The sequence below is a fragment of the Lepidochelys olivacea genome (assembly GCF_965140295.1).
Source record: "Lepidochelys olivacea isolate rLepOli2 genome assembly, chromosome: 8".
Classification (NCBI taxonomy): Eukaryota; Metazoa; Chordata; order Testudines; family Cheloniidae; genus Lepidochelys; species Lepidochelys olivacea.
The window spans coordinates 3,878,691-3,905,222 of NC_140418.1; the positions used below are offsets into that span (position 1 = coordinate 3,878,691).

Sequence of the window (26,532 nt, forward strand, 5' to 3'; positions counted from 1 at the left end):
ACAGCTCACTTCATCGGATGCATACAGTGTAGAAGATCTTTTTATACACACAAAGCATGAAAAAATACCTCCCCCCTCCCCACTCTCCTGCTGGTAATCTCCAGAAGGAGAGTGGGGTGGGGGGAGATATTTTTTCATGCTTTGTGTATATAAAAAGATCTTCTGTACTTTCCACAGTATGCATCCGATGAAGTGAGCTGTAGCTCACGAAAGCTCATGCTCAAATAAATTGGTTAGTCTCTAAGGTGCCACAAGTCCTCCTTTTCTTTTAATGAAATCACAGATTGCAGAAATGTCATTTAACATGTTTGTGCGCGTGTCTGTGCATCAGGAAACTCTTCTCATTACAACTCTGCAAATCTTGGGCAGTTTGCAAAATGCCTCTCTTAGTAATGTTTTGAAGAGTTAGAAAATAGACTGTTCAGTCTATGATGAATTACACACTGCAAAGTCTGCTAGATTAAAAATGTCTATAGCTCTGTTGTTCCAATATGGGCTCCCAAATTTTGTTTGATCTGAGATTATTTTTCACTTTTGAAGTTCTTGGTTGTGTGTATGTGGTTTTTTTTAAAGTCATCTCACCCAGTTTGTTTCCTGACTGACAAGTAGAAACAAGAGACAGGTCCAAAGCACAACCTCAAATCCTAATATCCTTGAATCTGGGAAAATGTCACATCTGGATCTGAATATTGCAGATGGCTCCTCATCTATAGAGTGAGTGGATCCAAAACCCCTAATGTGAACTTTCGAGTTTTGGACCCGGTCAGACTGGATCTGAATTTAGAGGCTCATGACCTGCTCTAATAAAAAAAATATTTTTAAGATGTCTAAAATGTTGCCATCCCTAATTCATGTGCAAGCTACAGAGAAAGTGAGTCAGATATTCATATCACTTATCTTTTCTTCCACGGTTAGCCCTGATTGCTGCATTTGCTGACTAAGCCGAACCTTGAGGACTGGCTTTGGAGGGTGGCATATGTATATCCAATAAAGCAAGCAGCGATAAGGCAGCATGAAGGAAAAAATTACAGGGTCAACTCCTCCTAAGCTGGCACGAATTAGCACAGCTCCATTTAAGTCAATGGATCTATGGCAATTTACATCTGTTGAAGAGCTGCCCCACATTATGTCTTCACGATCAAACCAACAGAGCACGCTGATAACTTTTATCTAGTTCCTTTTACAGTGACCACTACAGTAAGTCGCTAGCAAGTATTTCCATGCAAGAGCTTGATGTGCAGAAAGGGTGTCTTGCCTCTTTGGTTCTCCTTTTGTTAATGTGGATGGACAACAGAAAGTAGAGAAAAATATACATTCGTGGTTCTTTGAGCATTTACTTGATCACGTTTACTGGAGCACATTTTCCTTCCTGTCTTTGTAATGAATCTGACCAAGAAAAACAAATTTACAACGACTGTTTGCACCATTATGAGCTCAGCTCATTTGATGTGGGAAACCTACAGTTTAATTGCTCGATTTAAATTTGGCTGGCAAAACGTATACTGAAACATCACTCTTTTAATTATGTTAATTTACAACTGAAAAGCTAAATTTACAAAGGCAATAACATTAATTATTTACTTACCCATTAAAGCTAAATATATATTACCGAACTAATTGGCTTCCTAAGTCTGCCAAAAAAAATTAAAAACAAGTTTATAAACTGATTTATATGGTCTCTCTCAGCAGGTTACTTGTATTCAATGGATTACGCTGATATCTGTGTAAAACACTTCTTTCATTTACAGAGTGTCCCCCAAAGTCACCTTTCTCCTTAAAGAAGGTACCATGCATGACAGATGGTGAGTTTCCCGCACCATTCAGATCATGGAAGATATGCATGCAAAACTCCATACAGGTTGTGACAGACGTGAGCTGCTCTGTAATAATTTATGAATACTGTATGTTGACCAGGTTATTGGGATGTTTACTGTATGTATGCCTATAGTGGGTTAAATCAACCAGGCTGTTGGGAAAAAGAAGCAGAAAGGGGAAACTGTGGCTCAAGATAAACCACTGCACAATAAACACTTCAGGATTGTTAAGAGACAATGCCCAAGCTATTAGCTGAGGAGATTCTACAACCTGCTGCACGGAGGTTACACTGGGAAAGGAAGATCAACTGGACTATAAACAATTAAAGTCTCTTTCCAGAGAAAGATGCTGGGGCATCTGTTTAGGCTGACATAGGACATGCTGAAGCAATCATAAAGGGATGGTTCCATGTATGGATTGTTTGCTGTTTACAATCCTTTCTCCTAAACACTTTGTTCCTCCAATTAAAACAAAAAATACACTGGTTTAAGATGGCTGTCACTGTATATGACTGGTCATGTTGAGTTGCTGTTCTGATGACTGGGAGATTGCTGAGTGTTGTTCGGTCATCTAGTTGATGGCATTCACCATAAATTCTCACTTAACAGAGTGGGCCGTCTGATGGCTGCCATCTTCCACTCAAGTCCCGCAAGACTTTCTGGGAACATTTGTTTAGCCTCATGCAATCAGGCTACGATCAGGAGGAGGCTTGGAAAGCAGATTGGGCTAAACAAGACTTAAAAATTAAGCACCTTCTGCCAGATCAGATGCGGAAGGTTCCTTGTTTTGACTTTCCATTGTCATCTTGGTCAACTATGAACCGAATCCAAACCACCCATAGTAGATGCAGCCATCTAATGCACAAATGGAAAATGAAGGACTCCCTGGCGTGCCAGTGTGGCTCCCCATGACAGACCATCGAACATATCACCACCTACTGCCCAATTTATAAATATGAAGGAGGCATCACTGCAATAAATTCTGCTACCCCTGATGTAGCCATTTGGCTCCATCAACTTCAGGTGAAATTGTAGTTTCTGCTCTACACCAGCCATACAAAAGAAGATGACCGGTCATGGACATAGAATTCCATTCCAGGAGAGGTAAAGGCATGAGGCCTGACCCCTTCTCTCAGAGACACCAGGTGTTACACCCCTCCATTCCAGGGTGTTACCACAGAATTTGATCAAGTTAATTGTAGCCATATTGTGTACGTTCATCCACCAGGAATTAATAAAATAGAACACCACATAGGTATGGGTTAATTTGGGCAAGCAGGGCTTTTGGAGGCAAGGTCAAATGCTAGCTGCAGGCTTAAATTTTCTGCTAATCAGAATGGGAGGTGGGGAGAAAAGAGTCAACAAATTATGAGAGTGAAAGAAATAAGTGGATGGACACCTTGAGTGTGGGTGCCTTTGATATAGAAGCTTATTATGGCTACGATTGTTAGGAATGTTTTGTTGATAACTAGGTGATTGTAGTTAGAAGTGATGACCCAGTAGGGGTGACTATAAGCTATGTATTTTGTAAAAATTAGTTATAGAAAGACTAGATACCAGTTCTTTGGATCAGTTCTCTGGAGCTATCCTGAGATACTTTGTTCCTGATAGCACAGTCCCCAGTGGGGAAGTGACAGACCATCACTGACCTGCTGCCAATTACTCAATACCATCTCAGATTTTAGGTAATTATTTGGGATGCTCTAAACCTATTGCTTATGCCTCTGTGTGCTTAAATCTAATAAATAGTAGTTTTAGATAAGAGCACGCTTACTTGTATTAATCTTTCATCAGCCGGTAGCACCGTGTTTCCATTGATTTATTCCTGATACTGCCGGGAGTGAAACAGTTAAGTTACCACTGCTTTGGGTTCTGAAAACCCTGGGTAACAGAGGAAGGGCTAGAGACATAGCTAGTCCTGCAACCGTAACACCTGGAAATCATACCCAGTGGGCTGTGTAATGGGTCAGATCCTCAACTGATGTAAATTGGCACAGTTACATTGAAGTGAGTGGCGCAACCTGAATTTACACCAGTTGGGGATCTGGCCCAGATCCACAAGACATCCACCCCTCAATGTCTTGTTATTTTTGCTGAGTTTTGGCCTACACCAAAAAGATGGGCACCCAAAATGACTCCCTCTCTACAGCTAGCATGGTATTCGGTATTTTTAGCTGTGAGCTCCTAAAGGGGAACTATAGGCTGTGAGTCTGGCACAGCAAAGCAACAAACAAACAAACAAACATTAACTTGCGCTCCCATCTCATGTGGAATTTTGCAATATGGAAACATATTCCTCCACTGTGATACTTGAGACTACATAGCTTTATGCTCTGGGTATGTAATGAACTCAATACACTCTTGCAAAACATTAGCATCAACATCTGACCATAACAAGAAACAATTAAGAAAAGCTTTTTAATTACCTCTTAATATAATTTCAGAAATTCATATTAAAGTCTGATTGAGGCAATGTCCTCATTAATATTTTAGCTTCGTGCTAGATAACTAAAATATTCAACATTTATTTACGTATGCATCCTGAAAATAATAAAATTAGGTTACTAATGGTTACAGAGCAATTAGGGTTACATTAATGTGTGATGAAAAGCTAATTCGCCTTTGTCTAAAAGAGCATTTAAATTCCACTTGCACATGTCTAAGGCTGGCTCGTGGTAGACAGGCTTTGTTTCTACTTGCAATATTTGTGTGTTTGTGATACATCGCCTGGTGTGGATGGACAATTAAAAAGACACAGTCCCACAGTCGCATAATGCAGCCGAATGGAACACTGCTATCTTCATTTAATCTAGGCTTGGTCTACACTACCAACTTATGTCAGTATAACTACATCGCTCAGGGGTGTGGAAAACCCACCCTCCTGAGCGATGTAGCTACACCAACCTAACCCACTGTGTACATGGCACTATGTCAACGGGAGGACTTCCGTCCACATAGCTACCACCTCTGGGGGAGATGGAGTATCTACGCTGACGGGAGAAGTATTCCCATCGGCATGGGCAGCATCTTCACTGAAAGCTACAGCAGTGAAGCGCCACTTGGGCAGCTGAATCACTGCAGCGCTGAAAGTGTAGACAAGCCCCAGACGTTTCCATGTAAGACTCATTGTACTGGAGACCGCTAACAGGTCTGCGTTAGCACACAGGACAAAGAGAATGAAATAATGAACAGGGGCGGTACAGTAGGACGGTGATCACATATTATGGGGAGAAACACAGTTCAGGTCCCGAACAAAGGTGTTACCCTGTTTCACATGCCATGCTTTATATTTGGAATGATACTTGGGGTAGATGGAGGAGGAGGGTTGGGGCAGTAACTGCTGTGTGTCTAGTACAAGAGCCGTCCTGTACGGGATGGTTCAGAGTGGGCTGCTACAACACACTTTCCCTTTGGAAAAGAGCTGTGTGTATGCCCTATTTGATAGTGCTGTAAACAGCATCTAGTAGGCGCGGGCAGGACACCAACCTAACACCGACAGACCACATCCCCCAAGGGCCCTGGTGTTCAAGACAGGCCTTCCCTCCTAGCAACCTCTTGAAGATTAGGTGAAGAAACCGCCCTGTGGTTTGTGGGAGGAAGGATCGATAGCCTACACCCTCTTGCCCCAAGAGTACCCATAAACCACACAGCAGAATCTAGCCTAAAGTGTTTCTAATGGAATCAAATTTCTTGTGACCCTACATATGTTAGAAGACAAGAAAATAATGGATATAATGATACTGTTTACTTCTAACGCATCTAAGTCATGAGGTATTTCTACCAAACTTATACAAACAATTGGGTTATCGCCGAAAACTTGCTGAACACTGAAAATAAACATGGGGCTCAAACTGAGCCAAAATCTATTACTTCCCACTCTGGGCAGCTCTTCTAAAAAGCTCCCAATGTATTTAGTTATGCATTAGATTTAAAACAACAACATTAAAAGGAGTACGGGCCTGATTCTGAACTCACACCAGCTGTACACAGGTATAACTTCACTGACTTCAGTGGAGTTACTGATGATTTTCACCAGTAGCAGATCTGAATCAAGCCCTAAGTTTGCATCCAGATATGAACTTTTTATATAAAGTATAGAGGTTCTTTGACCTGATGTTTTAGTGAAAGTCCCTGTCTACATACAACAGACAACACAAGTGCTCCAGGTCGAAAGTTTGACTTATCTTTATAAACTGTGCAGGAAATTGTTCCTGACACCAACTGGATAGACATATTTATATCACTCAGCACTGAATAATTCAATAATACTAAAGAAGCACAGCACACACTCACACGTAAACATCACAATGCCTACGAGTTATGGCAACAGACAGTATGAGTTCATTTCTTTATGCGTAAGGGCCCATTTGTTTTGCTAAATTATTAAGAGCCAGAAGGCAAGTTTTAACAGCAAATGCCAACTTGTGATGTTAAGGTTTCACCATCTTGACAGTTCAACGCAGTGCCCACAAAATGTAACCTACAAATGAAGGCGTTAGAATTATGATCATGTTAAATGAAACAGAAATTAAGGCAACTGGTTCACACACACCAAATGTATATTTTGTATCTTCTGCTGGTAGACCTGATCCAAATCCCATTCAAGTCATTGAGAGTCTTTCCTTTGACTTGAATGGGATTTGGATCAGGCCCATGTTGAAAAATTTACCTTGCTCGCTGTTCGACTCATGGCCACAATAAAGTAAGTGACTTTTGAAAGTATGTTGAAAAGGCACAAGCACTCCTACTGCTTTCTGTATTATCTGCCTAGCGTTTTGCCTGGTTTAACTCACATCTCTATGTCCAACCATGGGTTTGGCAGGCCATCTGATCAGAGCAGCATATACGTTCAAAATGCGTACAACTATAGTGAACACCAGGTGTATCACATGTATCGTATATGTGACATATGATTAGGCAACTAACATCACAGCTAAAGAGCTGGAGGTGGATAGTTTCTATTAAAGGACGCCGATACTATATGTCAAACAATTAATATAAAAGTGGGAAGCAAACAGAACATAATTGTTTAGCAAGTGTTATTTTTAGCAACAATATATCACAATGCTTTAAGTTTGCCACCCAGCCACTTAATCCTCTCGTGGCTTTTGTTTATGAGTATAGTTACACTCTCTTTCTACAGCAAGATTCACAAAAGTCACTTATATTTAATGTTCTTTACAAGTGGTTTTGAGTACGCACTGAGTATTCAGGAGAATTTAGCTATCACAGTGCCAAATTCTTCCAGCTAGGTTATTACAGCTCTCTTAATTTTGCCATAATTCAGGATCATTGCAACAACTCGGTGCGCCCTATGGACGTGTTTATTGCAGAACACAAATTTTGTGCTCACATAACACAACGTTGGAATGTTTAGTCTGCAGTGTTTATCCAAAGGCTTGATAAATGTTAAATCACAGTATCTTTCAGAGAACTTTTTAAAGACTTACCCTCGGATTTCCCTCCACCCACTTATTACATTTTTGTATGATGTTAGATAAAGTTTCCCACATGTGATACTCCACTGAAGTACAAGCTACTGCCAGAGGCAAAGATCTTTTATGGTAAATACACTGGAGAGAGAGAGAGAGAGAGAGAGGAGTTTGCTGCTGTACTTAGCAATTTAAGTTGAAAATAAAAAGACATTTACAAAAATAGGTAGATTATTAAAAAAAAAAACTCTACACACAGGCCCAGGTTTTTTTTAAAGCGTGCATGTTGAAGTACATGCAGACCCCAGTTGTGTATGTATACGTGTGTGGTGCATATGGGCCTCACTTGAGGAAAACAACCTACCCAGGAAAGCACTTATCCACCTGTTTAAGCTCCACTGGAACAAAAGTTAAGCACATGCTCCAGTGTCTTCCTGAATCAGGCTAGGCATAAGTATACCCCTGTGTAAATCCCTACGGTTCATGAGCCTGCACACTTCTAGAAAATCTTGGCCCCACTGTCTAGGCAGCCCCCGTACGTTTTTAAATACCTTGAAACCAATTTAGAAGGCCACACATGGTAGGCAAAATCCCATATTAAGGGACTGCTCCACAGTATCCTCAAATGTACCAAGAACAATTCCGCTGCACCTTGATTAGTTGACGCCCTCAATTAACTAACTAGAGTTAGTAGTTTCCTGAGCGGCCCTGAAGTCCAGTTTCCCTATATATTTTCATTAAGTTCCTAGGTGGAAGAATGAACTCAATGCAGATACACTCACACACTTAGTCTTTGTAGCATCCCACAAATTTCTCCTTCACTAACCATCCAAACCACAACATTTTTCTGAGCTTACCACATCTTCCAGCTGAACACAAAACACCTGCCCAGGCCAGTTAACTAACCAGTACGGGGGCAGTTTACAGTTACACTCCACCTGTTCACACCCCATACTTTGCATGTTCCCTGCTTTAACTGATCCAGAACCGGATGGTTGAAATTGACCATGGTGCAGACAGCCAGCACGTGGCTAATTTCACCCATTCACACAGCACAGTTTAGATCTCGCCTTGGCCACGGTGTGTTCCCAACTCCTTGCTATGGATTGAAAAAAAAAAAAAAAACTTGAAATCAAATCAGGTATTATTTTTCCACATAGAGGCAAAAAGTACAGTCATTCAAAACCAGCCTGTCTCGTGGGCTGGCACTCTTGCTTTAGCTCATGCCATTATGAAAAGTACATTGGCTGAGTGGCTGCATTGCCACTCAGCAAGGCTTCTATCTTTACCAGCTCGGTCAGAAACCACTGACAAACAGGGTTTGATACAGAACATTCCAACAGAACCTCAACAAGCAGTGTAATGACATGAGGTGCTCCACTGCCAAGCCGGTAATATCCCTCGAGAATGCATTAATACTGGGGCCTGATCCTATTGGTCTCAACAGTGGCTTTGCCATGAACGTGGAGTATGGGGCAGCTCAGAATGTTACAATGTGCCTCCCAGTGCTCAGGGGAGGACATACCGTACACCAGGGGTTCTCAAACTGGGGGTCAGGACCCTTTCCCCACTCTTCAGCTGAACGCATTTTCTTAAATTATTATTGCTATTTCCTTCAAGGCTCATCTTGCAGTTCAATATGTATTATCTAAAAATAATTGTGTCCTGCTCTAAGATTGCAGTCTCTCACTTAGAATCCTTAATGGAGCCAGAAACTAGTGACGTATTTTGTGTTCAGTTAAAGTGACTGAAATGCTAAATATCATTCTGTTGAATAGGAAAGCTTCAGCTTTAAATCTTGAATGAATTCTGGATGAACATTTGTAGAACGTTTATTAAAAGAAACCGGGGAAGTAGACGATGGCCAAAAATGAAAACACACTTTAGCACAATGCCATTGGCAGAAGGGTTTGCATTTGTTCATTTACATGATTTCTTTTCATTTTTCAGACAATGCATCAAAGAAATAAGTGGCATATTTACAGGAATACACATTTCATGGATTTATCCTAGGGGCTGATTCTCCACTGACCTGCACCTTGGGTAGTTGTTTATAACTGTGCAAAACGAGTGTAATGTGATGCAAGGCGTTACCATTCCAGTCTGGTGCATTTTGCGCTCTCTTTGCACTGGTGTAAATGACTGCACACTATGCACAACAATGGATAATCAGGCTCCTAGGGCCAGGTTTTAAAAGGAATTGGGCACCTAGGCAATGTTGAAGATCCCACTATGTGACTATCTGCAACTTAAGGCACCTAAATACCTTTAAAAACCTGGCCCTTATTGTTTAGAGAGAGTTCCGTGAGCCTTATGCCTCCAGAGAAAGTGAAGTGAGTGACCAGTCCAAGTTACCAGCCTTTAATTATGCTGAGTAACAGATGTAGCTTTCTGTAGGCACAAGTAGAAACCTCACACTGTGAGGATGGTGTGGTTAGGGTTACTGAGTTCAGGCTGAGAGAGATGCTATTCTGGCTGTATCTCTCTGTGGGTCAAAATGCAATCCCCAACAAGCAGAAGCTCATCAATCAGAATCATACTGATTTTCAACTGTCCCCTGAATGTGATTATGACTAACCAGGCCCCCATCAGCTCTCAGTTCAATGGTTGCTTTCTTTCTAGATCCTAGCAGAGTATCCTCTATAGTACTCCGCAGTGCCCATCCCAATGGGGACCTGATCTGAGTCGTGGCCTTTAGGTTCCACTGTAATAACTACAACCATAATGATGCAAAGGCATTTAGAACATGGGTGATTTTTAAAGAACATCATCTTATATCTCACATTTAGTTTCAGCTTCAGACAGTATACCTCGCCTCCTTTTATTCATTTCTCTAGTCTCTGATCTCCTTGTGTGGTGGCGAAGGATGTTCAAATCCAAGTTGCTCAGAAGCATTTAAGTGATGCATTGTCCATGTGCAATATGCTATTTTCCCTTGCTTATAACTTCTCTATTTCATAACCTGTCCCCTGGTACTCCCCAAAATCAGTACAACTCATATTCCTCACTGAGAACTGCATCAGATGCCTCTTCTTCAGGCTTCTGAACTTCCAGTCTATTCACCATCTTGGTTTCCCTACTACCATCTTATCATTTCTGAGCGTTTACCCTCTTCAATATTCCAGTAGCATCAATTTTCTCTGTACCATTTGGATTTTTATACACCTTAGTAATGACCCTTCTTAATTTCTTCCTTTCTAATGAATACAAACATAATTTTCCTAGCCTCTCCTCACAGTTTATAACCCCTGAAATCCTTTATCGTTCTTGTTAAGGCTGTATCCATAATTAGGCTGTATTGGAAGATCCATAGAAATGTACAATAAAGTGCCTACGTAATACAAATTGGTACCTGACTAAACCCCACATTCTACAGGACTTAAAGGGGTCAGTCTGAATTCTCAGTGCCCAATCTATATGCCACCTGTCTTCTATCAAATGATTTAACTAGACAGAATGCTCAGGGCTTCATGGTGTGTGATTTTTGCTACAAGAGCCTCTCCAGTTGATAGCTGCATACTCTTTATTATATATATGGACAAGTGTAGGATCCTGTTATCTGATCAGATCACCATCCTAAGAACAGATAGGACAACTTAGCAGTCTTGGTGACAAAACTGTGAAAGATGATATAATTGTGATAGGGCTGCAATACTCATTGTGGCTAACATCTGTTGTTTGCATAAAAAAACCTGAACCCTGCACCAATGGGCAGAGTAACAGCCTGACTACTATGGATAATAAGTCAGGTGAAAAGAAATCCACAGGGCATAGGAGATAAACAAGTTGTAGCGTCTTGCTGTACGTCTCTTTATATGTTATGCCATATACCAGATTAAAGCAGTGATCTATCTACTCTAGTACCCTGTCTCTGACAGCGATCAAAACCAGATGCTTCAGGGAAAGGTGCAAAAACTCGGTAGTAGGCAGTTATGGAATAACTAACCATTGGAAAAGCTTGTCACTGACCCCCAATTACTCACAGAACAGGTTTACACCCCGAAGCATGAGGATTAACACTATTTCCAAACTTTTTCTTTGAATTCTTACTATTGTGACTTGAATGTTCTCATTATCCATTTAAGTTTCCAGTCCCTTACTGAATCCTATTAAGCTCCTGGGCTCAACGATACCTTGTAGCAATGAGTTCCCCCCTCTAATAAAACTTAAAAGATCCACTAAATCTCAGAATTCCTTTCCAGAGCTAGAAACAGTGCCATGTTTATTTCCATTTTAACACTGAAACTCCCAGAGTCTTCACAGACTCGTATCTAATGGTCTGTTCATCTAAGAGACTCCTGACAATCTTGCTCATATATTCAGCGAGGAGTCTGTTGGCACCTTAAAGAATAACAGATTTATTTGGGCATAAGCTTTCATGGGTAAAAAACCCACTTCTTCAAAACAGATTTATTTGGGCATAAGCTTTCGCGGGTATAAAAAACCCACTTCTTCAGATGTGAAGAAGTGGGGTTTTTACCCACGAAAGCTTATGCCCAAATAAATCTGTTAGTCTTTAAGGTGCCAATGGACTCCTCATTGTTTTTGTGGATACACACTAACACGGCTACCCCTCTGATACTTGCTCATATATTAGTAAATCACCTTTTTAAAGATCCAGTTCCAGCTTTTACTACATTTACACAGCATTTACTTCATTTAATATCAAAGTTAAGTTTCCATTAAAAATATGTATTGTGACAAAGTTCCTGCTCTACCTTGGTGGGTCTTGCGCTTATTGGCGGATTTGCTCGCCTTGGAGCTTCACGGCCGCCCTCAGCTTGGCCGTTTTTCTGAATTCACAGCCCAGGTCGACTCCTCCTGTGTCTGACCAGGAGTTGGGAGGATCTGGGGGGAACCCGGGCCCGCCCTCTACTCTGGGTTCCAGCCCAGGGCCCTGTGGCATGCAGCTGTCTAGAGTGCCTCCTGGAACAGCTGTGTGACAGCTACAACTCCCTGGGCTACTTCCCCAGGGCCTCCTCCCAACACCTTCTTTATCCTCACCACAGGACCTTCCTCCTGGTATCTGATAATGCTTGTACACCTCAGTCCTCCAACAGTCCGCGTTCTCACTCTCAGCTCCTAGTGCCTCTTGCTCCCAACTCTTCACATGCACACCACAAACTGAAGTGAGCTCCTTTTTAAAACCCAGATGCCCTGATTAGCCTGCCTTAATTGATTCTAGCAGCTTCTTGATTGGCTGCAGGTGTTCTAATCAGCCGTCTTAATTGTCTCCAGAAGGTTCCTGATTGTTCTGGAAACTTCCCTGTTACCTTACCCAGGGAAAAGGGACCTACTTAGCCTGGGGCTAACATATCTGCCTTCTATTACTCTCCTATAGCCATCTGGCCCGACCCTGTCACAGTATGAAGAAGAGCTTTGTGTAAATCAAAAGCTTGTCTCTTTCACCAACAGAAATTGGCCCAATAAAAAATATTACCCTCACCCACCTTGTGTCTCTCATGTTCTAGGATCAACACAGCTAAACACCATCACAAAAAACCTGCTAGTGAGGAGGCATTCTATTTTCAGAGCATGACACAGTTATCAGAGAAACTAGGGGAAAGCTTACTTAAAATATTCAAGAACACAATGCTGTGACCTGTTGAAAATAATGTAATGATCTATACGAGCATAAATACTGAAAATGAGCACATTCATCCTTAGCATGCTTTTTAATCACATACTTGCTACATGGCAGATGTAGCCAGACATCATAACCTGAAGGAGGAGAGAACAGTCAAAATAAATTGCTGCCTTCACAAAACTTATGATACTAGTATTCTCTGCCATTGTAGCCCTATTGGAAGGTGATGACTATGAGGCAATAGGCACATATCTTATTCTATCCAGTTGCATGTCACAAGCACGAATCAGAGAATAATGAATCCCTGTCCCCTGGTAAGAAATCTTCACAATTTCTGCTAGCTCTTAACTCAGTTGTTCTTTATTAACAACCCGAGGCAATTCCTGTGCTGCTCAAAGCTTCACTGTTACTAAGAGAAAGGTCGTGCTGCCCCGGTGGTTTTAACACCACACTTGGCCGCTGCAACTTTGGCTTGGAAGAGTGAAAGTATCTGGCAAGTTACATTTTCACAACACTACATAAGCTAGACAATAACCAGTCCTCACGATGCCTTGTGACACGCTGCAATTACAGCTACCCATCCGTGCACTTTCCTTCTCTCGCTCTTGTCAGCCCTTTGATTCTCCCCACATCTAGGAGGGTGAAGGCAGAGAATACGGATGAGGGACTGGTTACCATGTCTCCCCCACTCACCATATGCCCAAGTCTGGTTTCTTCTCTCCCCAGGTTATGCACGGTGGCCACCCTCTACTGGCATGCATCTCTGCAGTGAGCAAGGGGAAAAGAGAAGCACGGCGTAAAGGAGAGCCCAGGCACAGTGGTTCCTCCTGTTGCTCCTATTACCCTTGCACAGAGGGGGGTGAGTGATGCTTTTTTGCTCTCAGTCGCATTCCTCCTCATCAGAGAAGGGACGAAAAGCCAAAGCATTAGCACCCCTACAGCTAGAACACCTTCTGCATTCCAGGTCCTTCTAGCCAACAGCAAGGATGGATCACATGGACCTGTATTAGTTCAGCAGTACTGAGCACGCTCCAGCACCCTCTAGTAACTCCCATGATCACTCGGGTCATCACACACCCGTGAGTTGGGTAGTCACATTTTACAGATGGAGAAACTGAGGCACAGAGTTTGAAGCCTGAAATTTCAAAAAACTGGCACTATTTGCCATTTGTTTTTGTGCCCCTCCAATTTAAGTCTACTTGGGCTTGATTTTCAGCAGTGCAAAGTCCCTGTGGTCCCATTAACTTTAATAAGAGGCCCAAGATACGGCGATGAAGGGAGATTCAAAAAGAAAGCCAGCAAAATCAGTGGCCTTAAACATTTGGTCCTAAGTAACTGGCCTAAGACCCCATACCCAAGCTGTGGCAGGATCAAGTTGAGAACTAAGACCCCAAGCCCCAAGATCAATCCACTGGAGACCCCAACGCCATTCTGAAGTATGGACGGGATAGTACAATAAATTAGCAGCATGAAGAACACTTACAGAAGCTACCAAGCATTTCTTTTCAAACCCATAATTTTAATAGAGTAATTGAGTAGTAGTCTTACATACTAATACCCTAGATGATTAAAATGGAAACAAAAGTCTGTTGGGTATTTGATATTACCCTTCTCATAATTCGTTGTTTGCTAAATTAATAATTAATTTCATTTTATGAAGAAGAGCTATTCTCAGGTAGGGGATGTTCATTTGGTAAGCCTAACTCCAAACTAAAGGATAATTTCTGCCCAGGTGCTACAGTAGTGAAATCAATGGAGTGAAACCGATCATACATATCACTGATGAGTTCGCGCCAAAGTACACAAGGAGGATTGGGAATTCCTAAAGCCTTTAGCTTAATTCTGCTAGCTTTAAGACAATGGGAGTTTCTCCACCACTGATATCAAAGGGAACAGAAATAGACCAGTGCCGAGCACTTTGAAAAACCACGGTCAACATGTTTAGATCCAGAATGATTCATTCCTGTGCTTCCCAAATTATTGTATGTGGTGTCAAAAGAGAAACTGGAAAACATGGTAATGGAACTCACCAGAGTACAGTAAAAGCAGTGCTATCTGGCACTTTACCACCCGGAAAGCTCTATAAACCAGCATTTCTGATCTTCATTGAAAGACCGGTTTATAGTCCGATTGGCGAGGGGCCAGCAGGCTCCCTGCTTGGCTCCGCATGGCTCCCCGGAAGCGGTGACATATCCCTGCTGGTCCTAGGCAGAGGAATGGCCATGACAGGTTCAGAGGGGAGGGGATGTGGGGTGCTAGGCGGAGGCGCAGCTAGGTGGCTCTGTGCACTGCCCCACCCCGAGTGCTTGCTCTGCAGCTCCCATTGGCCGGGAGCAGCAGGGACATGTCGTCGCGTGCGGGTAGCCGCCCAAGGTGAGCGCTGCCTGGATCCAGCACCCTGCACCCTCTCCCATGCCCCAACCTTCTGCCCCGAGCCCCCTCTCTCACCCAAACTCTCTCCCAGAGCATGTGCCCCATACCCCCTCCCACACCCCAACCCCCTGCCCCGAGCCCCCTCCTGCACCCAAACTCCTTCCCTCTTAGTTAACTGGAATTTATTACTTACCTGCACCCCACTTTTCCCCAACATGCGGATAACAAAGCTTTCACTGTAATATAATAAGTAGGAAAGATTGTTTATAAAAATCACCAGCACACAGGCCCAGATCATCTCCCCATTGAAGTAAATGGCAAAACTCCAATTGACTTTGCTAGAGGAGGATTAGGGTGGTCTGATCCAAAAGTCAATGAATTCATTAAGAGTCTTTCCTGTGACTTCAACAGACTTTGAATCAATTTCATTCTGCATAAAGAATATATCACTATTCAATAGAGGATAAGAGATTTGCCTTCCTCCAAGGGTTACGTTACCTAAGAGTGAGTTTATCTCCTAATAATTATGCTGTCAGTGGTCAGCACACCCCAAGTTTGCAGTGCCAAATACCACAACATGTCTTTCATCTCTATTGTTCTGTGCAAGAATCATTTTGTCTTTCCTTTCCTTACTTCCTTCGGCAGAGACATGGCAGCACAATCTGTCTGCAGATAGGAAAGCTGACATTAATTTTTGGTATAACACCAGAGATTGGGACAATATGTTTATGAAGAAGGAAATGGAGTGGATCTCTCTCGGCAATCCTCCTGGCACAGAACGTGAAATAATACATCCAGAAAGATTTCCCAGAATATGGTTCAGAATGTGTCCTCTGCAAGGAGCTTAGCTTCAGGTTTAAACACCATGGATTTACTGACTGTCTGCTGAGTTACAGATAATTTGCAGCAGACTGGGCTTTTGCTTGTACATGTGGTTCAGGAATGACAAAAGAGCCATTTCCACTCTGAGGCCAGACCTAAGTGAGGATGAACTTCACACTTCTGTTCAGCTATGTGGTCCCCAGTTTGGATAATACCAAGCTCTCACAGAGTATTTTCCGTCTGTAGGTCTCAAAGCTCTTTGCAAAGGAAGGTAAGCATTGTTATCCCCATTTTATAGCTGAGAAAACAGAGCCATAGGGAGGTGAAGGGATTTGCCTAAGGTCTTGCAGCTTGGCAGTGGAAGAGCTGGGGACAGTCCTGGGCAACATCCAGTCCACTTCCCTGCCCAATGGGCCACACTTACGCCTTGGCTGCTTATCTAAAACAGATCCAAACTCCTCTGGCCTATAAAATGGGTTGATAGAGAAAATCTAATGAAATTATCTCCTAAACCAGAAATACTGGAAGAACAGACTCACCAAAGAGTACACGACTACTGCCTCTGGCTGAAACAAAGAGTAAGGTAACAGCACAAGAAGAGATGCTCAAATGTATTTTAATTTTTCCTTTTAGGCAGTGAGTGGTCAGGTGATGTCTCCCCTCCGTTTTAGCTGGGCAACTACATACCCATGAAGTCCTCTGAGTCAGATCGAAAGTCTAGTTCAAGGGTCAGCAACTTGCGGCAATCGGCTCGCCACTGCCAGCTGGCGTCCCAGCCACCGCCCCTGCTCAGCCCGCTGCTGGCCCGGAGTTCTTAAAATATGTTCTCTCTCCCTTAATCAAAAATTACACTACGATTAGCTTAAAAACTTTGTTTGTACATTACAGTAGTCGTTAAAAAATTTATAATGCTAATAAATACATAAGTACAACTACTTTGTTTCATCAAACCTATGGGCCTGTGCTCAATTTGTGTTTTCAATGATTTACCTTCTAAAAAAATCTCTCATGCCTCGCAGCCCCAGAAAGGGCATCTCGCATCCCCAGGGGGTGCGTGCACCCCAGGTTCAGAACCACTGCACTAAACTGAGAAGATCTGCATTTTAATTTAATTTTAAATGAAGTGTCTGAAACATTTTAAAAACCTTGTTTACTTTACAAACAATAATAGTTTTGTTACACAATATACTTATAGAGAAAGACCTTCTAAAAACGTTAAAATGTATTATTGGCACGCAAAACCTTAAATTAGAGTGACTAAATGAATACTCGGGACACCACTTCTGAAAGGTTGCCGACCCCCGGTCTAGTTGATAGAACCAGATTGCAAGGCACAAGGCGCTGACTAGCAAATTCAAGGCTATCTGAAAAAACAGGAAACCCTTTCTTACAGACCTGGCTGCTGCTGTACAAAAACAAAACTTTTTTTTTTTTTTTTAGTACTTGTGAAAGACGCTGTCTTGACAGCCCTGAAGAATGAAGAGATCTATTTATCCACAGTAACACTGGCAGGAACGTGCAAATTTCACACACAGCTCTGCCAACGTGCCGAATCCCATATCCAGTTTCAGTTCCACAAATAAGCTAAAGGTTAAAGTTGTTTGTTTAAACCAAACCCACATGGCATCTAAATTGACCTAAATTATTGTCCGAGTTGTAACCTTTCTGTGTTCCAGACCCCAAGAGACTGCTTCCTCCTTCCAATCTCAAAAAATTCCTCCTTCTGAGTAGGGGAGAGAATAAAGGAGCAGCAACTGGACATGGAAATGGGAAAACCAACTCAAGGTGGGCAGAGTTCTGCTCCGAAGTAGTCCCTGTAAACATTTGTGGCTACTGCAGACCCTATGAAAAATGACAACGTAAGGGTCTCAGTTTAATTACATAAAGACCTAGTAGGCGAGGCCTCAATCATAGCAGCTGTTGCTGAGAAGGAGATCTCAGTGTCTTGGAGGTTTTAGTGGATTCCTCACCAAAAAAAAAAAAAAGCATTACCTGTTTCTGTGTTGCAGATGTAACAAAAACCACCAAAAAGGGTGGATTCAAGCAGTGAGTACACTATCAGGGCATATTTATGGGTAAAGCTCCTTTGTGCGGGAGACAAGTTTGGTTCGAAGTGCAGGGCACATTTCTTTGACCTTGCTTTCTCTGACATGAATATATAGCAACACGTACATTTAAATAAAGCAAAAACAAAAAACCCGACCAAAACAAGACACAAGCACCAGCTTCTCCCTCCGGGGAGAGGCTGAGAACAAACAAAATGCGAGAGATGTGTGATCATGTTGCTTAATGCACTGTAAGGCGCTCAGATACGATGGTGATGAGCACAGTATAAGTACCTACAGAGAACAGAATACAGAAACAATCCTTTACAAACAATGTTGTCTGTGCCAGGAGACCTGAAAAGGAACTGGAAGCGTTTGCAGTCATGCATCAGTTAACAGGAGCAAAGTGACATCCCAGGAGTGAAACTACTCTCTGAGCTGATAAAAAGAAAGCAGCAGCATCTGGCTTGCAATGTTCAGCTTTTTCTGAACATTTTAATGCTGCATGAAGCCTGGTAGAAGTGAAGTTTCTTGAGCCCCCAGAGGTAGATAGCACATAGGTGTGGAACATAGCAGCAACCTCACACAATGGAGGGCTTCTAATCACAAAATATCTGTCTCTGCCAGTTAGTCCAACCACACAATAATATAGGACAGCTCAAGGATGAGACAGAAAAATATGGAGATGGATCGGAGCCAGGAAGTTCATCTCTGGACCTCAATTTTCTCAATGTTCAGGAGCGTGTGGATCCTGGGGTTAGCTTCAGACCATCACAGTGATAAGGGCCAGCAAGGTCAAGAATCTTCTCAAGGGTCAGAGGTCTTCTGAGCTGGGTTTTGCTTTGGGCCTATCCCTATAAAGGCATTTTTGGCTGAGAATTTCAAAGCTACCTAAGGGATTTGGACACCTGATTCCATTAAAATGAATTGGAATTGGGCATCCAAATCCCCAAGCTGGCTTTGAAATCCAAATCCCCAAGCTGCCCTTTTATTTCAGTAGGGCACAAATTCCTGGACCCTGGAATTTACTCCCACTATTGGCCTGACCAAGCACAAGGCTGTTGACTTTTGAGGGATATTTTTTTTTTAATTGTGAAAAACTGATCTTTATTTTCCAGAAATACACAAACTTATTCTCTCATTTCTCCATCTTCTTCTTCTACTCCTCTGATGTACAGGACATTGTTACATCTTATCAAAACTTCACCAAGGTGTCCTGACAATGCACTGTCTACGTATTCTTCTGTGTTTGCAAGCTGCATGTTCATGTTGCCGTCGACAGACACCAGGTAGTCCTTGTACTCCATCCCCCACTTCAGGTTCACCATCACCGGCTTCCCCATCAACCCATTCAGGAAAGGCTTGACGTTCAGGGGCAAGCTCATGGTAACATGGCCTGGCACAAGGCAGCGGTAAAAACAAAAATTACTTGCAGGACCACACGTGCGCCCGCTGGAGTTAAGATCTCTGTCTGGCTGCTCAGGGCTTCGGTTTGAGGAAGCAGCCCAAGAGAGTCAAATTTCATTTGCTGTTTGGTCAACACGGGAGAGAGGAATGCAGACATTCTCCTTTAACCTAAATGTTGTACTTTGCTACATGTTGTTAACTGCTGCCCATGTGTTCCGAGGCTGAGATGGGTGCATTTGTAATGATATTGTGTAGAGCAGCGCTTCTCAAGCTATCTGATGTGAGGGACCGGCAATTTTTTTTTCCAATATGCGTGCAGACCGGCAGCCAATGGCTCACGGACCGGCACCGGTCCGCGGACCATCACTTTGAGTAGCACTAGTGTAGAGGATATAATGAACCAGCCGATATAATGAATGTGCACCCATAAGATCCATGAAAGCCCTTCACAGCGAGACTCTGAGTCTGGTAATAACAACAGATTACTGGTGTTATTACAGAGATAAGGGGCACATGGCAGTGAACAACTAAATTATGGCCTCCTGCGTGCTTCTCTTACAAGGCATTAGTTTTAATTTTCATCTAATTTTTATGAGGCCCTGATGCATTAGCGTGTCTGCGCAGGGGTACTGTCTGCTCTGAAGAGATCAACCAATAACATTTGTAGCTTTGCTGCCAGCAGGTTTTCTGAAGGGCTGCTTAAAAAATTATAAGAGCTGACTGAAGCTTTATTGTAAATGTAACCAAAGCTCCTATTAAACCTATTTCCTTAATAATTTCAAAGCATCAAAAATAAAACTGCTCCTGCAGCATGGTCTATGTAATAAGATTCCAGGATTGTCACTCTGAACCTAGCATGTCTGTTGGGTCAGTGTTTAGGAATGAATACAGCTGCAAACCATGGCTGAGAGCTCTTTTTGTTCAGGATACCACTAGGTCTAATCATCACTGGGATTTGTGATGTTTGTTACTGTCCAGTGTTTAAGTTCTCAGACATTTTTCCACTTTTTTACACCCTACGAATTACACCCAGTGACAGTATGGGCTTTCACCTAGTACTGAATAAGAAAAGGGTTAGAGCTAGGTTGTTGTAATTTAGTGCCACGTAAGCCTAGCCCCGCAGTCCTCAGACACGAGTCCAACAAGGGATTCAATGGCCATTTTGCCTCTGTGAAGACTGCCTGATTGGGTCCAGATAACTGTTGCAGATTTCTGGATTCTAGGACAATGGCAAGCAGAGATTTGAAGATATAATTCATTCTATTCAAATAATGGCTGTGCATATCGTCACTACTATCCATCATTTAATTACGAATAGCACGTGTTACACTGATGTTACTGAAATCTTGCTGGATAATGCCCCTGTCCTGCCAAACCATAAAAGCACTTAAGCATGCGTTTAAGAGCATGCTTAAAATTAAGCATGTGCCTAAGTGTTTTCCTGAACAGCAATGGCTTCCTGAATGCAGGCCTTTGGCAAGGAGGATATTCATTTCAGTGTTAACTAAGGGTGGGGCTAGGGCTGTGCATACTGCATTTACCTTGAGCTATAGGTGACAGGCTTTGATATGCATTTCTAAAACAAAATAATCTTCACATATAATAATCCAAATAATCCAAAATAATCCAAAAATAAACAAATTTAATAACAACTCAGTAAAATAAACCCTGTTTACAGGTTTTTTTAGATAAATGAGGGGTAACAGAAAAGTATTTTCAACGAATATTAGTATAAAGCCACAAGTGTTATTAACGACACAAAAAAAACTCATCTATAAAAATGTGAAGGTTCCATTCGAGGGAAGAAATACAGTTAGAGAAAGGGGATTCCCGTTCTGAAGTAGTAAAACTGGGTTGTTTAGGCATTAACTCCTAACAAATTCTTTTTAAGCACTGGAGCAGTGAGTTCTGATCAGGGAAAATACATCATTAACATATCAAAGAATGGAGACATGAGAGTAATCCAGAGGATAATACAAAAGAAAAATTTAAGGAACACCTGGCAATACATTTCCTTTGAAGAACCTCACTTCTTATAACAACAGGAGGGTTATCTCAACATGTCCATCGTGTCATTCCAATTATTTTATTAAACTTTTCCACTGTGGATTACATGAATAATGTCTTAACTAAAGTGGAGAATACGCACCCCTGCCTAATCTAGTGACTACAACCACTTGGAGTTAGAATCAAAGCCTGAGCCCTATTCCAAAACTCACTGTAGTCAATGAACTCTCATTGACTTTGGATCAGGATCCTGCATTCATCAACTTGAATCTGTACGGCCACACTAATGTAGAGCTCATCTCATATTTTCTTTTTTTTTTCTTCCTTAAGGGTGGAGTCAAACAGAGCATAAGGATATATTCAGAAACATTTACATTGTGGCAACTAGAAGCCACCACACGGTCAAGGCCACGTTGCACCGGTCACTGTACGGACACTGCCCCAAAGACGACAAGACATAATTCCAACACGTGCCTTTAGGACATTCCCTTGATGAACGTGAATGGAACTGGAGAGAAGGGCACTGGAATGGGAAAACAGCCCCTCCCCCCATTTATACTTACTAGAATTTGGAATGTTTCGCATGGGACATTCACTCAGCTTATCTATGGCCAGGCTTTTATAAGCTAAGAAAAGGAAAGCTTTGTGTAAATGCCACACAGCGTGGTTTGATCCTGCATTGCTATGCACTACACTCTCACACAGAGCTGCGGCATTCAGGGAAAGGGCCCCATCAGCATCTGCATTTTAAACTCTCTGTTTCGCCTCCTTGAATCCGAGCGGAACTATTTGAAAGCACTGTTCTGTTTGGATGGCTGCTACTTCTTTTTTGTTTTGGGAATTTTTGATTAGAGAAATATAATAGCATTTTGGTTGTTTTTAAGATGTTTTTTATAGTCAGGTTCAATTTAGCATGTAGCCTTTTTTTCAATGAAATGAAAATGGCATTAACTTCTTACTTTGCATTGTTCCATTCTGCCGTTTTATACCAATGCGCAGTAAAATAGCAGAGTTACTAATGACACTGAGTTTTTTAAGTCTTGAGCTCTTTACGCCCGAACATTTGATTCTTATGCTGTGCTATGAACACGCAGGAATGGCTCCATAGGACGGAAAAGGACGAGGTGCGTGAGGGAATCTCTTTTATTGGACCAGCTTCTGTTAGTGAAAGAGACGCTTTTATACAGAGCTCTTTTTCTATCCTGGGACCAACACGGCTACACCAACACGGCATCCATACGATGGATGCACACAGTTCCGGTACTGTTACAGTGCACGGTACACGATCCCGTGGGGGGACATTCCACAGTTCTTATTCAGAGAGTTTTGCCTGAAGGTTCATTTGTACCTCAGCCCAGCATGGCCACACAGGGGAATAAAGGGGTAGATGACATCACCCCAAGGCTTGGCAATGCATGGGCAGATCATGAGTCTGGGGGTGTGCAGGACAGCACACTGTTCAGGGCTGCTACTTTCCCAATATGAGCATGTGGAAGGAGATGGGGCAGGGATTTGGTGGAGCAATGACTGCTCCCTCCCAGTGCTCCAGTCAGGAGCTGAGCTGATGCCAGAAGGAAGTAAATTGCATCCGGTAAATTGCATCTTACTGCCTGCCTGGAGCAAGGGGGAACAAGAGAAGGAATTATGGCCATTCCTTCCCTGGGATCCTCTGGGACAATGAAGCTGTGTGCCATCCTCTTATTTGGTATATGAGCAAGAGGTCAATCCAGCTCTGGGTAAGGACAGAGCAAGGTCTGCTGTATTTGAACAATACCTCCAGCGTGAGCCACTGGACAGCTTGGTTTCAGTGCTGTGTATTTGCCATGGTATTAGTCACGTCCAGCTAGCCTCCTAGTACTGTAAAGCCACATGGAGGTTGTGATAATCTGAGCCAAGAATGGACCAGTCAAGGAGCCTAATAATAAAATGACACGTAGCACTTACATAGGGTGTTATGTATTCAACATGCTCTCCACACATTAACTATTAATGGTAACAGCTGCCATTGCCACTGTGCACAGAGATCCAAGTTTGAGTCCCAAACTTGCTATCCCACTCCACACAGGACAGACAGCCATGGGACAGCCACAGAGGTGTCACCTGCAACTTCAAGGTGGGGTTGGGATCTGAGCTGCTACCCCATATGCAAATGATGTGGCATTCCTGAGTCTCTCTCACTCATTTAGAGTAGGGGGAACAGGAGAGCTTGTTGCAAAGTGTTGGGGGAGAATCCTACCAGAAGCACAGCTTGTCCATTTCTAGAACTGCTGCATCGAAGCAGCTCAGGGTGAGTTAAGCACATTGCGAAAGCCTTAACTCAGAATGCCCTTCCTCTCATCAGCTTAACTTGGAGCCTTAACATCTGGTTCTGTCATAAGGGATGCCATTTTCTATACCAGAAGTTGCTTATTTCAGCACTGTGCCGAGAAACGACCATCTGTAAATAGTTTGCAACTCTTGGCAGTGCCTTGATGCTTTCAAATGGCCTCATGCAAATCAGTGAGGAATCACCATCAGTTTTCTCCATTTTTTACATACCATTCATGATGCTACTTTATATAAAGAAATTACTAGGCAGCTACAATGATGATGACAGCTCTTAATGTGGAGGGCCCCAAGTGGCCCAGGCCCATCACAGCACGAACAGGAAGGTGGGGTCATTTGCGCTGAAGAGCTTACTCTGTAGTTTCAGACATGATGTAATAAGAGGGTAATAAGCTGAAGGGAGGGGGATGGCACACGGTGCAACAATTTTATATTATTTATTTATGCAGAAAAAAGTCTTTGGCTCATTTCTTATATGCCTCATGGTAGACGTTTGAATGAAGAGAGACTATTGGCCTGGTGTACTGGTGCCTTACACACACAGGAAACCAGTCATGAGATGACTGTGGAGGAAGTGAGCAAAGAGTATTGAGGCTGGCCTCACTGGTGAAATGGAGAAGGTGGGGGTGGGGACACGGCGTGAAAAAGGTCATCTCAGGGAGAGGGAGCTGGACAAACTTAGCAAAACTCAAAGAGAGAATGGGCATTTATGTAGCTAACAAAGATATCCAGGAACTTTTGACCTAATGCTAATAAAAAAAGAATTGTGGAAGACAGGATGTAAAATCTAAATGCTTCAGATTTTAAAACAACCTCTAAATATGAAGGTTTAGGCTGAGATTTTAATTGGGAGCAGATTATTTCACATCTACTTTCTGTGGTGGTTCTTACACCTCTCTCAAGTAGCTGGTGATGGCCTGTATCCCGGACAGGATGCTGGGCTAGATGAACTTTGGCTCTGATCCAGTCTGGGAATTTCTATGTTCCTACGAGAGGCCTTGACGACAAGGGGTACAAATTCCAGACGCACCTAAGTGAACTAAGCACTTTGGGGCCTAAAGCTCATTGCAAGTTAATGGGATTTCGGCTCCCAAGTGCCTAAAACATTTCAGAAAATTTTACCTAATGACAAGGAATTTGAATATGCAGCAGGGAAGAGGGAGCTGGTGGAGGCTTTCAGGAGTTTCAGCTCCCATGCTTGTCTTGATATCTTGTGGGCCAAAGGGGAAGGTGTTTTCCTCGGTTAGTGAGTGCTGTACATACAAAAGCATATTTCAAGTATGTATTTTTTCCTACTAAATCGATCCTCTTTCATGATTATAAAAACTAGCATCCTGGACAGCACAGTAGCATGGTGGTATCTGAAGCAGTCACAGCCAGTGCAGTTGTATTAACCCAAAAATGGTTTCATTGCTCTGCAATTCATCTCATTTCACTTCGTTGTTTTCTCTCCTTACTTTTTTATTTTTTCCCATTTTCACAGGCTGCAGGTAGGAGAACATCATTAACAACTGTTATTTCACACATGAGTGGTAATATTTTCATTTTCCATCTACTGTGAAATAAAAGCCTTATGGTCTATTAAAATAGCATGAATAAGCCTAGAACTAAAAAGCAATTCTTTTACTGTCACTCTGAAATCACTCTTCTCGCATTCTCTAGATGTACTTACTTGAAGGTGGGATTGTATTTGTCAAACCTGGGGATCAGACTCAACATTGTGGTGTTTTAAAAAAACAAACCAACCAAAGAACAACCAACAAACATGCCACAATTTCTAGAATAATAACAGCCTAAGAAATAATTCCATGGCTGCAGTGGAGTTGGAAAAATGGTACTGACAACAGTTGTGAGCAAGGTAAATGGGAGAGATTTCCAACTTGTCTTTCTTGGAGAACACACACTTGCAGCGTTTCTCCCCAGCAGCAGCCACTAACTGATACAACTGGGGGCTTTGGTTGATGTCATTCCCAGATGTGGGACTTGCTTACCACTCGACACTGCCCAACCGCTTAAGCCTGCATCAGATTGACGTGTCTTTGGCTACTGGACTGGGCGGTTTTTTTTAAGGACTCTAATATGGATGGGATGGAATTCCCATCTCGAGAATGTAGCAGACTGGCTTGTATTTGCACTGGGAAAATAGTTATCCTGACAGAAGACATATGCAGGAGTTTGGCAGCAGAGTCAGTACCGTAGCAGCCCCATCTGGTGGGGTACAATTTGCAGGCAAACATGGATCCATTACACTATCTGAGTGATTCTTCAAAGTACCTGGCTGAAGAACCTGCCTCCTCTGCAACTCTACAATCTCTCTTTTTCTATCAAAGGCATCTGTGCCCAGATTGTCATTGGATTACTCCATACTGGATGTCCTAAGAGCCAGGGCAGCAAAACACATTTCCACCGGTGACTGGCTAGAAGATCACACTCGTGCTCCTGAAAACAGACACAGCTATGGTGACACCCACACCTGTATCCAGGAACGAAACCAGACATCTTGAAAAGCTCCAACAGGCACAAAATGCAAAACAGCCACTTGTACAGCGGCACAGATTACCATGATTACATAACCCCAGTGTTCCACGCTCTGCATTGGCTCTCCAGCGAATGCAAAGTCCAGCCCTGACTCCACAGGATTGGTCCTCACTACCAGAGACCACTTTTCTCTTCCTGACCATGATCTCTCACAATGGCTGCGTTCCACGAGGACAATAGAG

General features: G+C 42.6%; 1 protein-coding gene and 1 pseudogene across 2 annotated transcripts in view; both read right to left on the bottom strand.

The window, feature by feature from the left end:
- The window catches only part of SGCD (sarcoglycan delta), a 513,449-nt gene that overhangs the window by 314,654 nt on the left and 172,263 nt on the right, over nt 1-26,532 (bottom strand). The window lies entirely within an intron of this gene.
- On the bottom strand, nt 19,204-19,458 carry LOC311525388 (small nuclear ribonucleoprotein F pseudogene; annotated as a pseudogene). The gene has a single exon. The product of its transcript is annotated as a small nuclear ribonucleoprotein F pseudogene (transcript).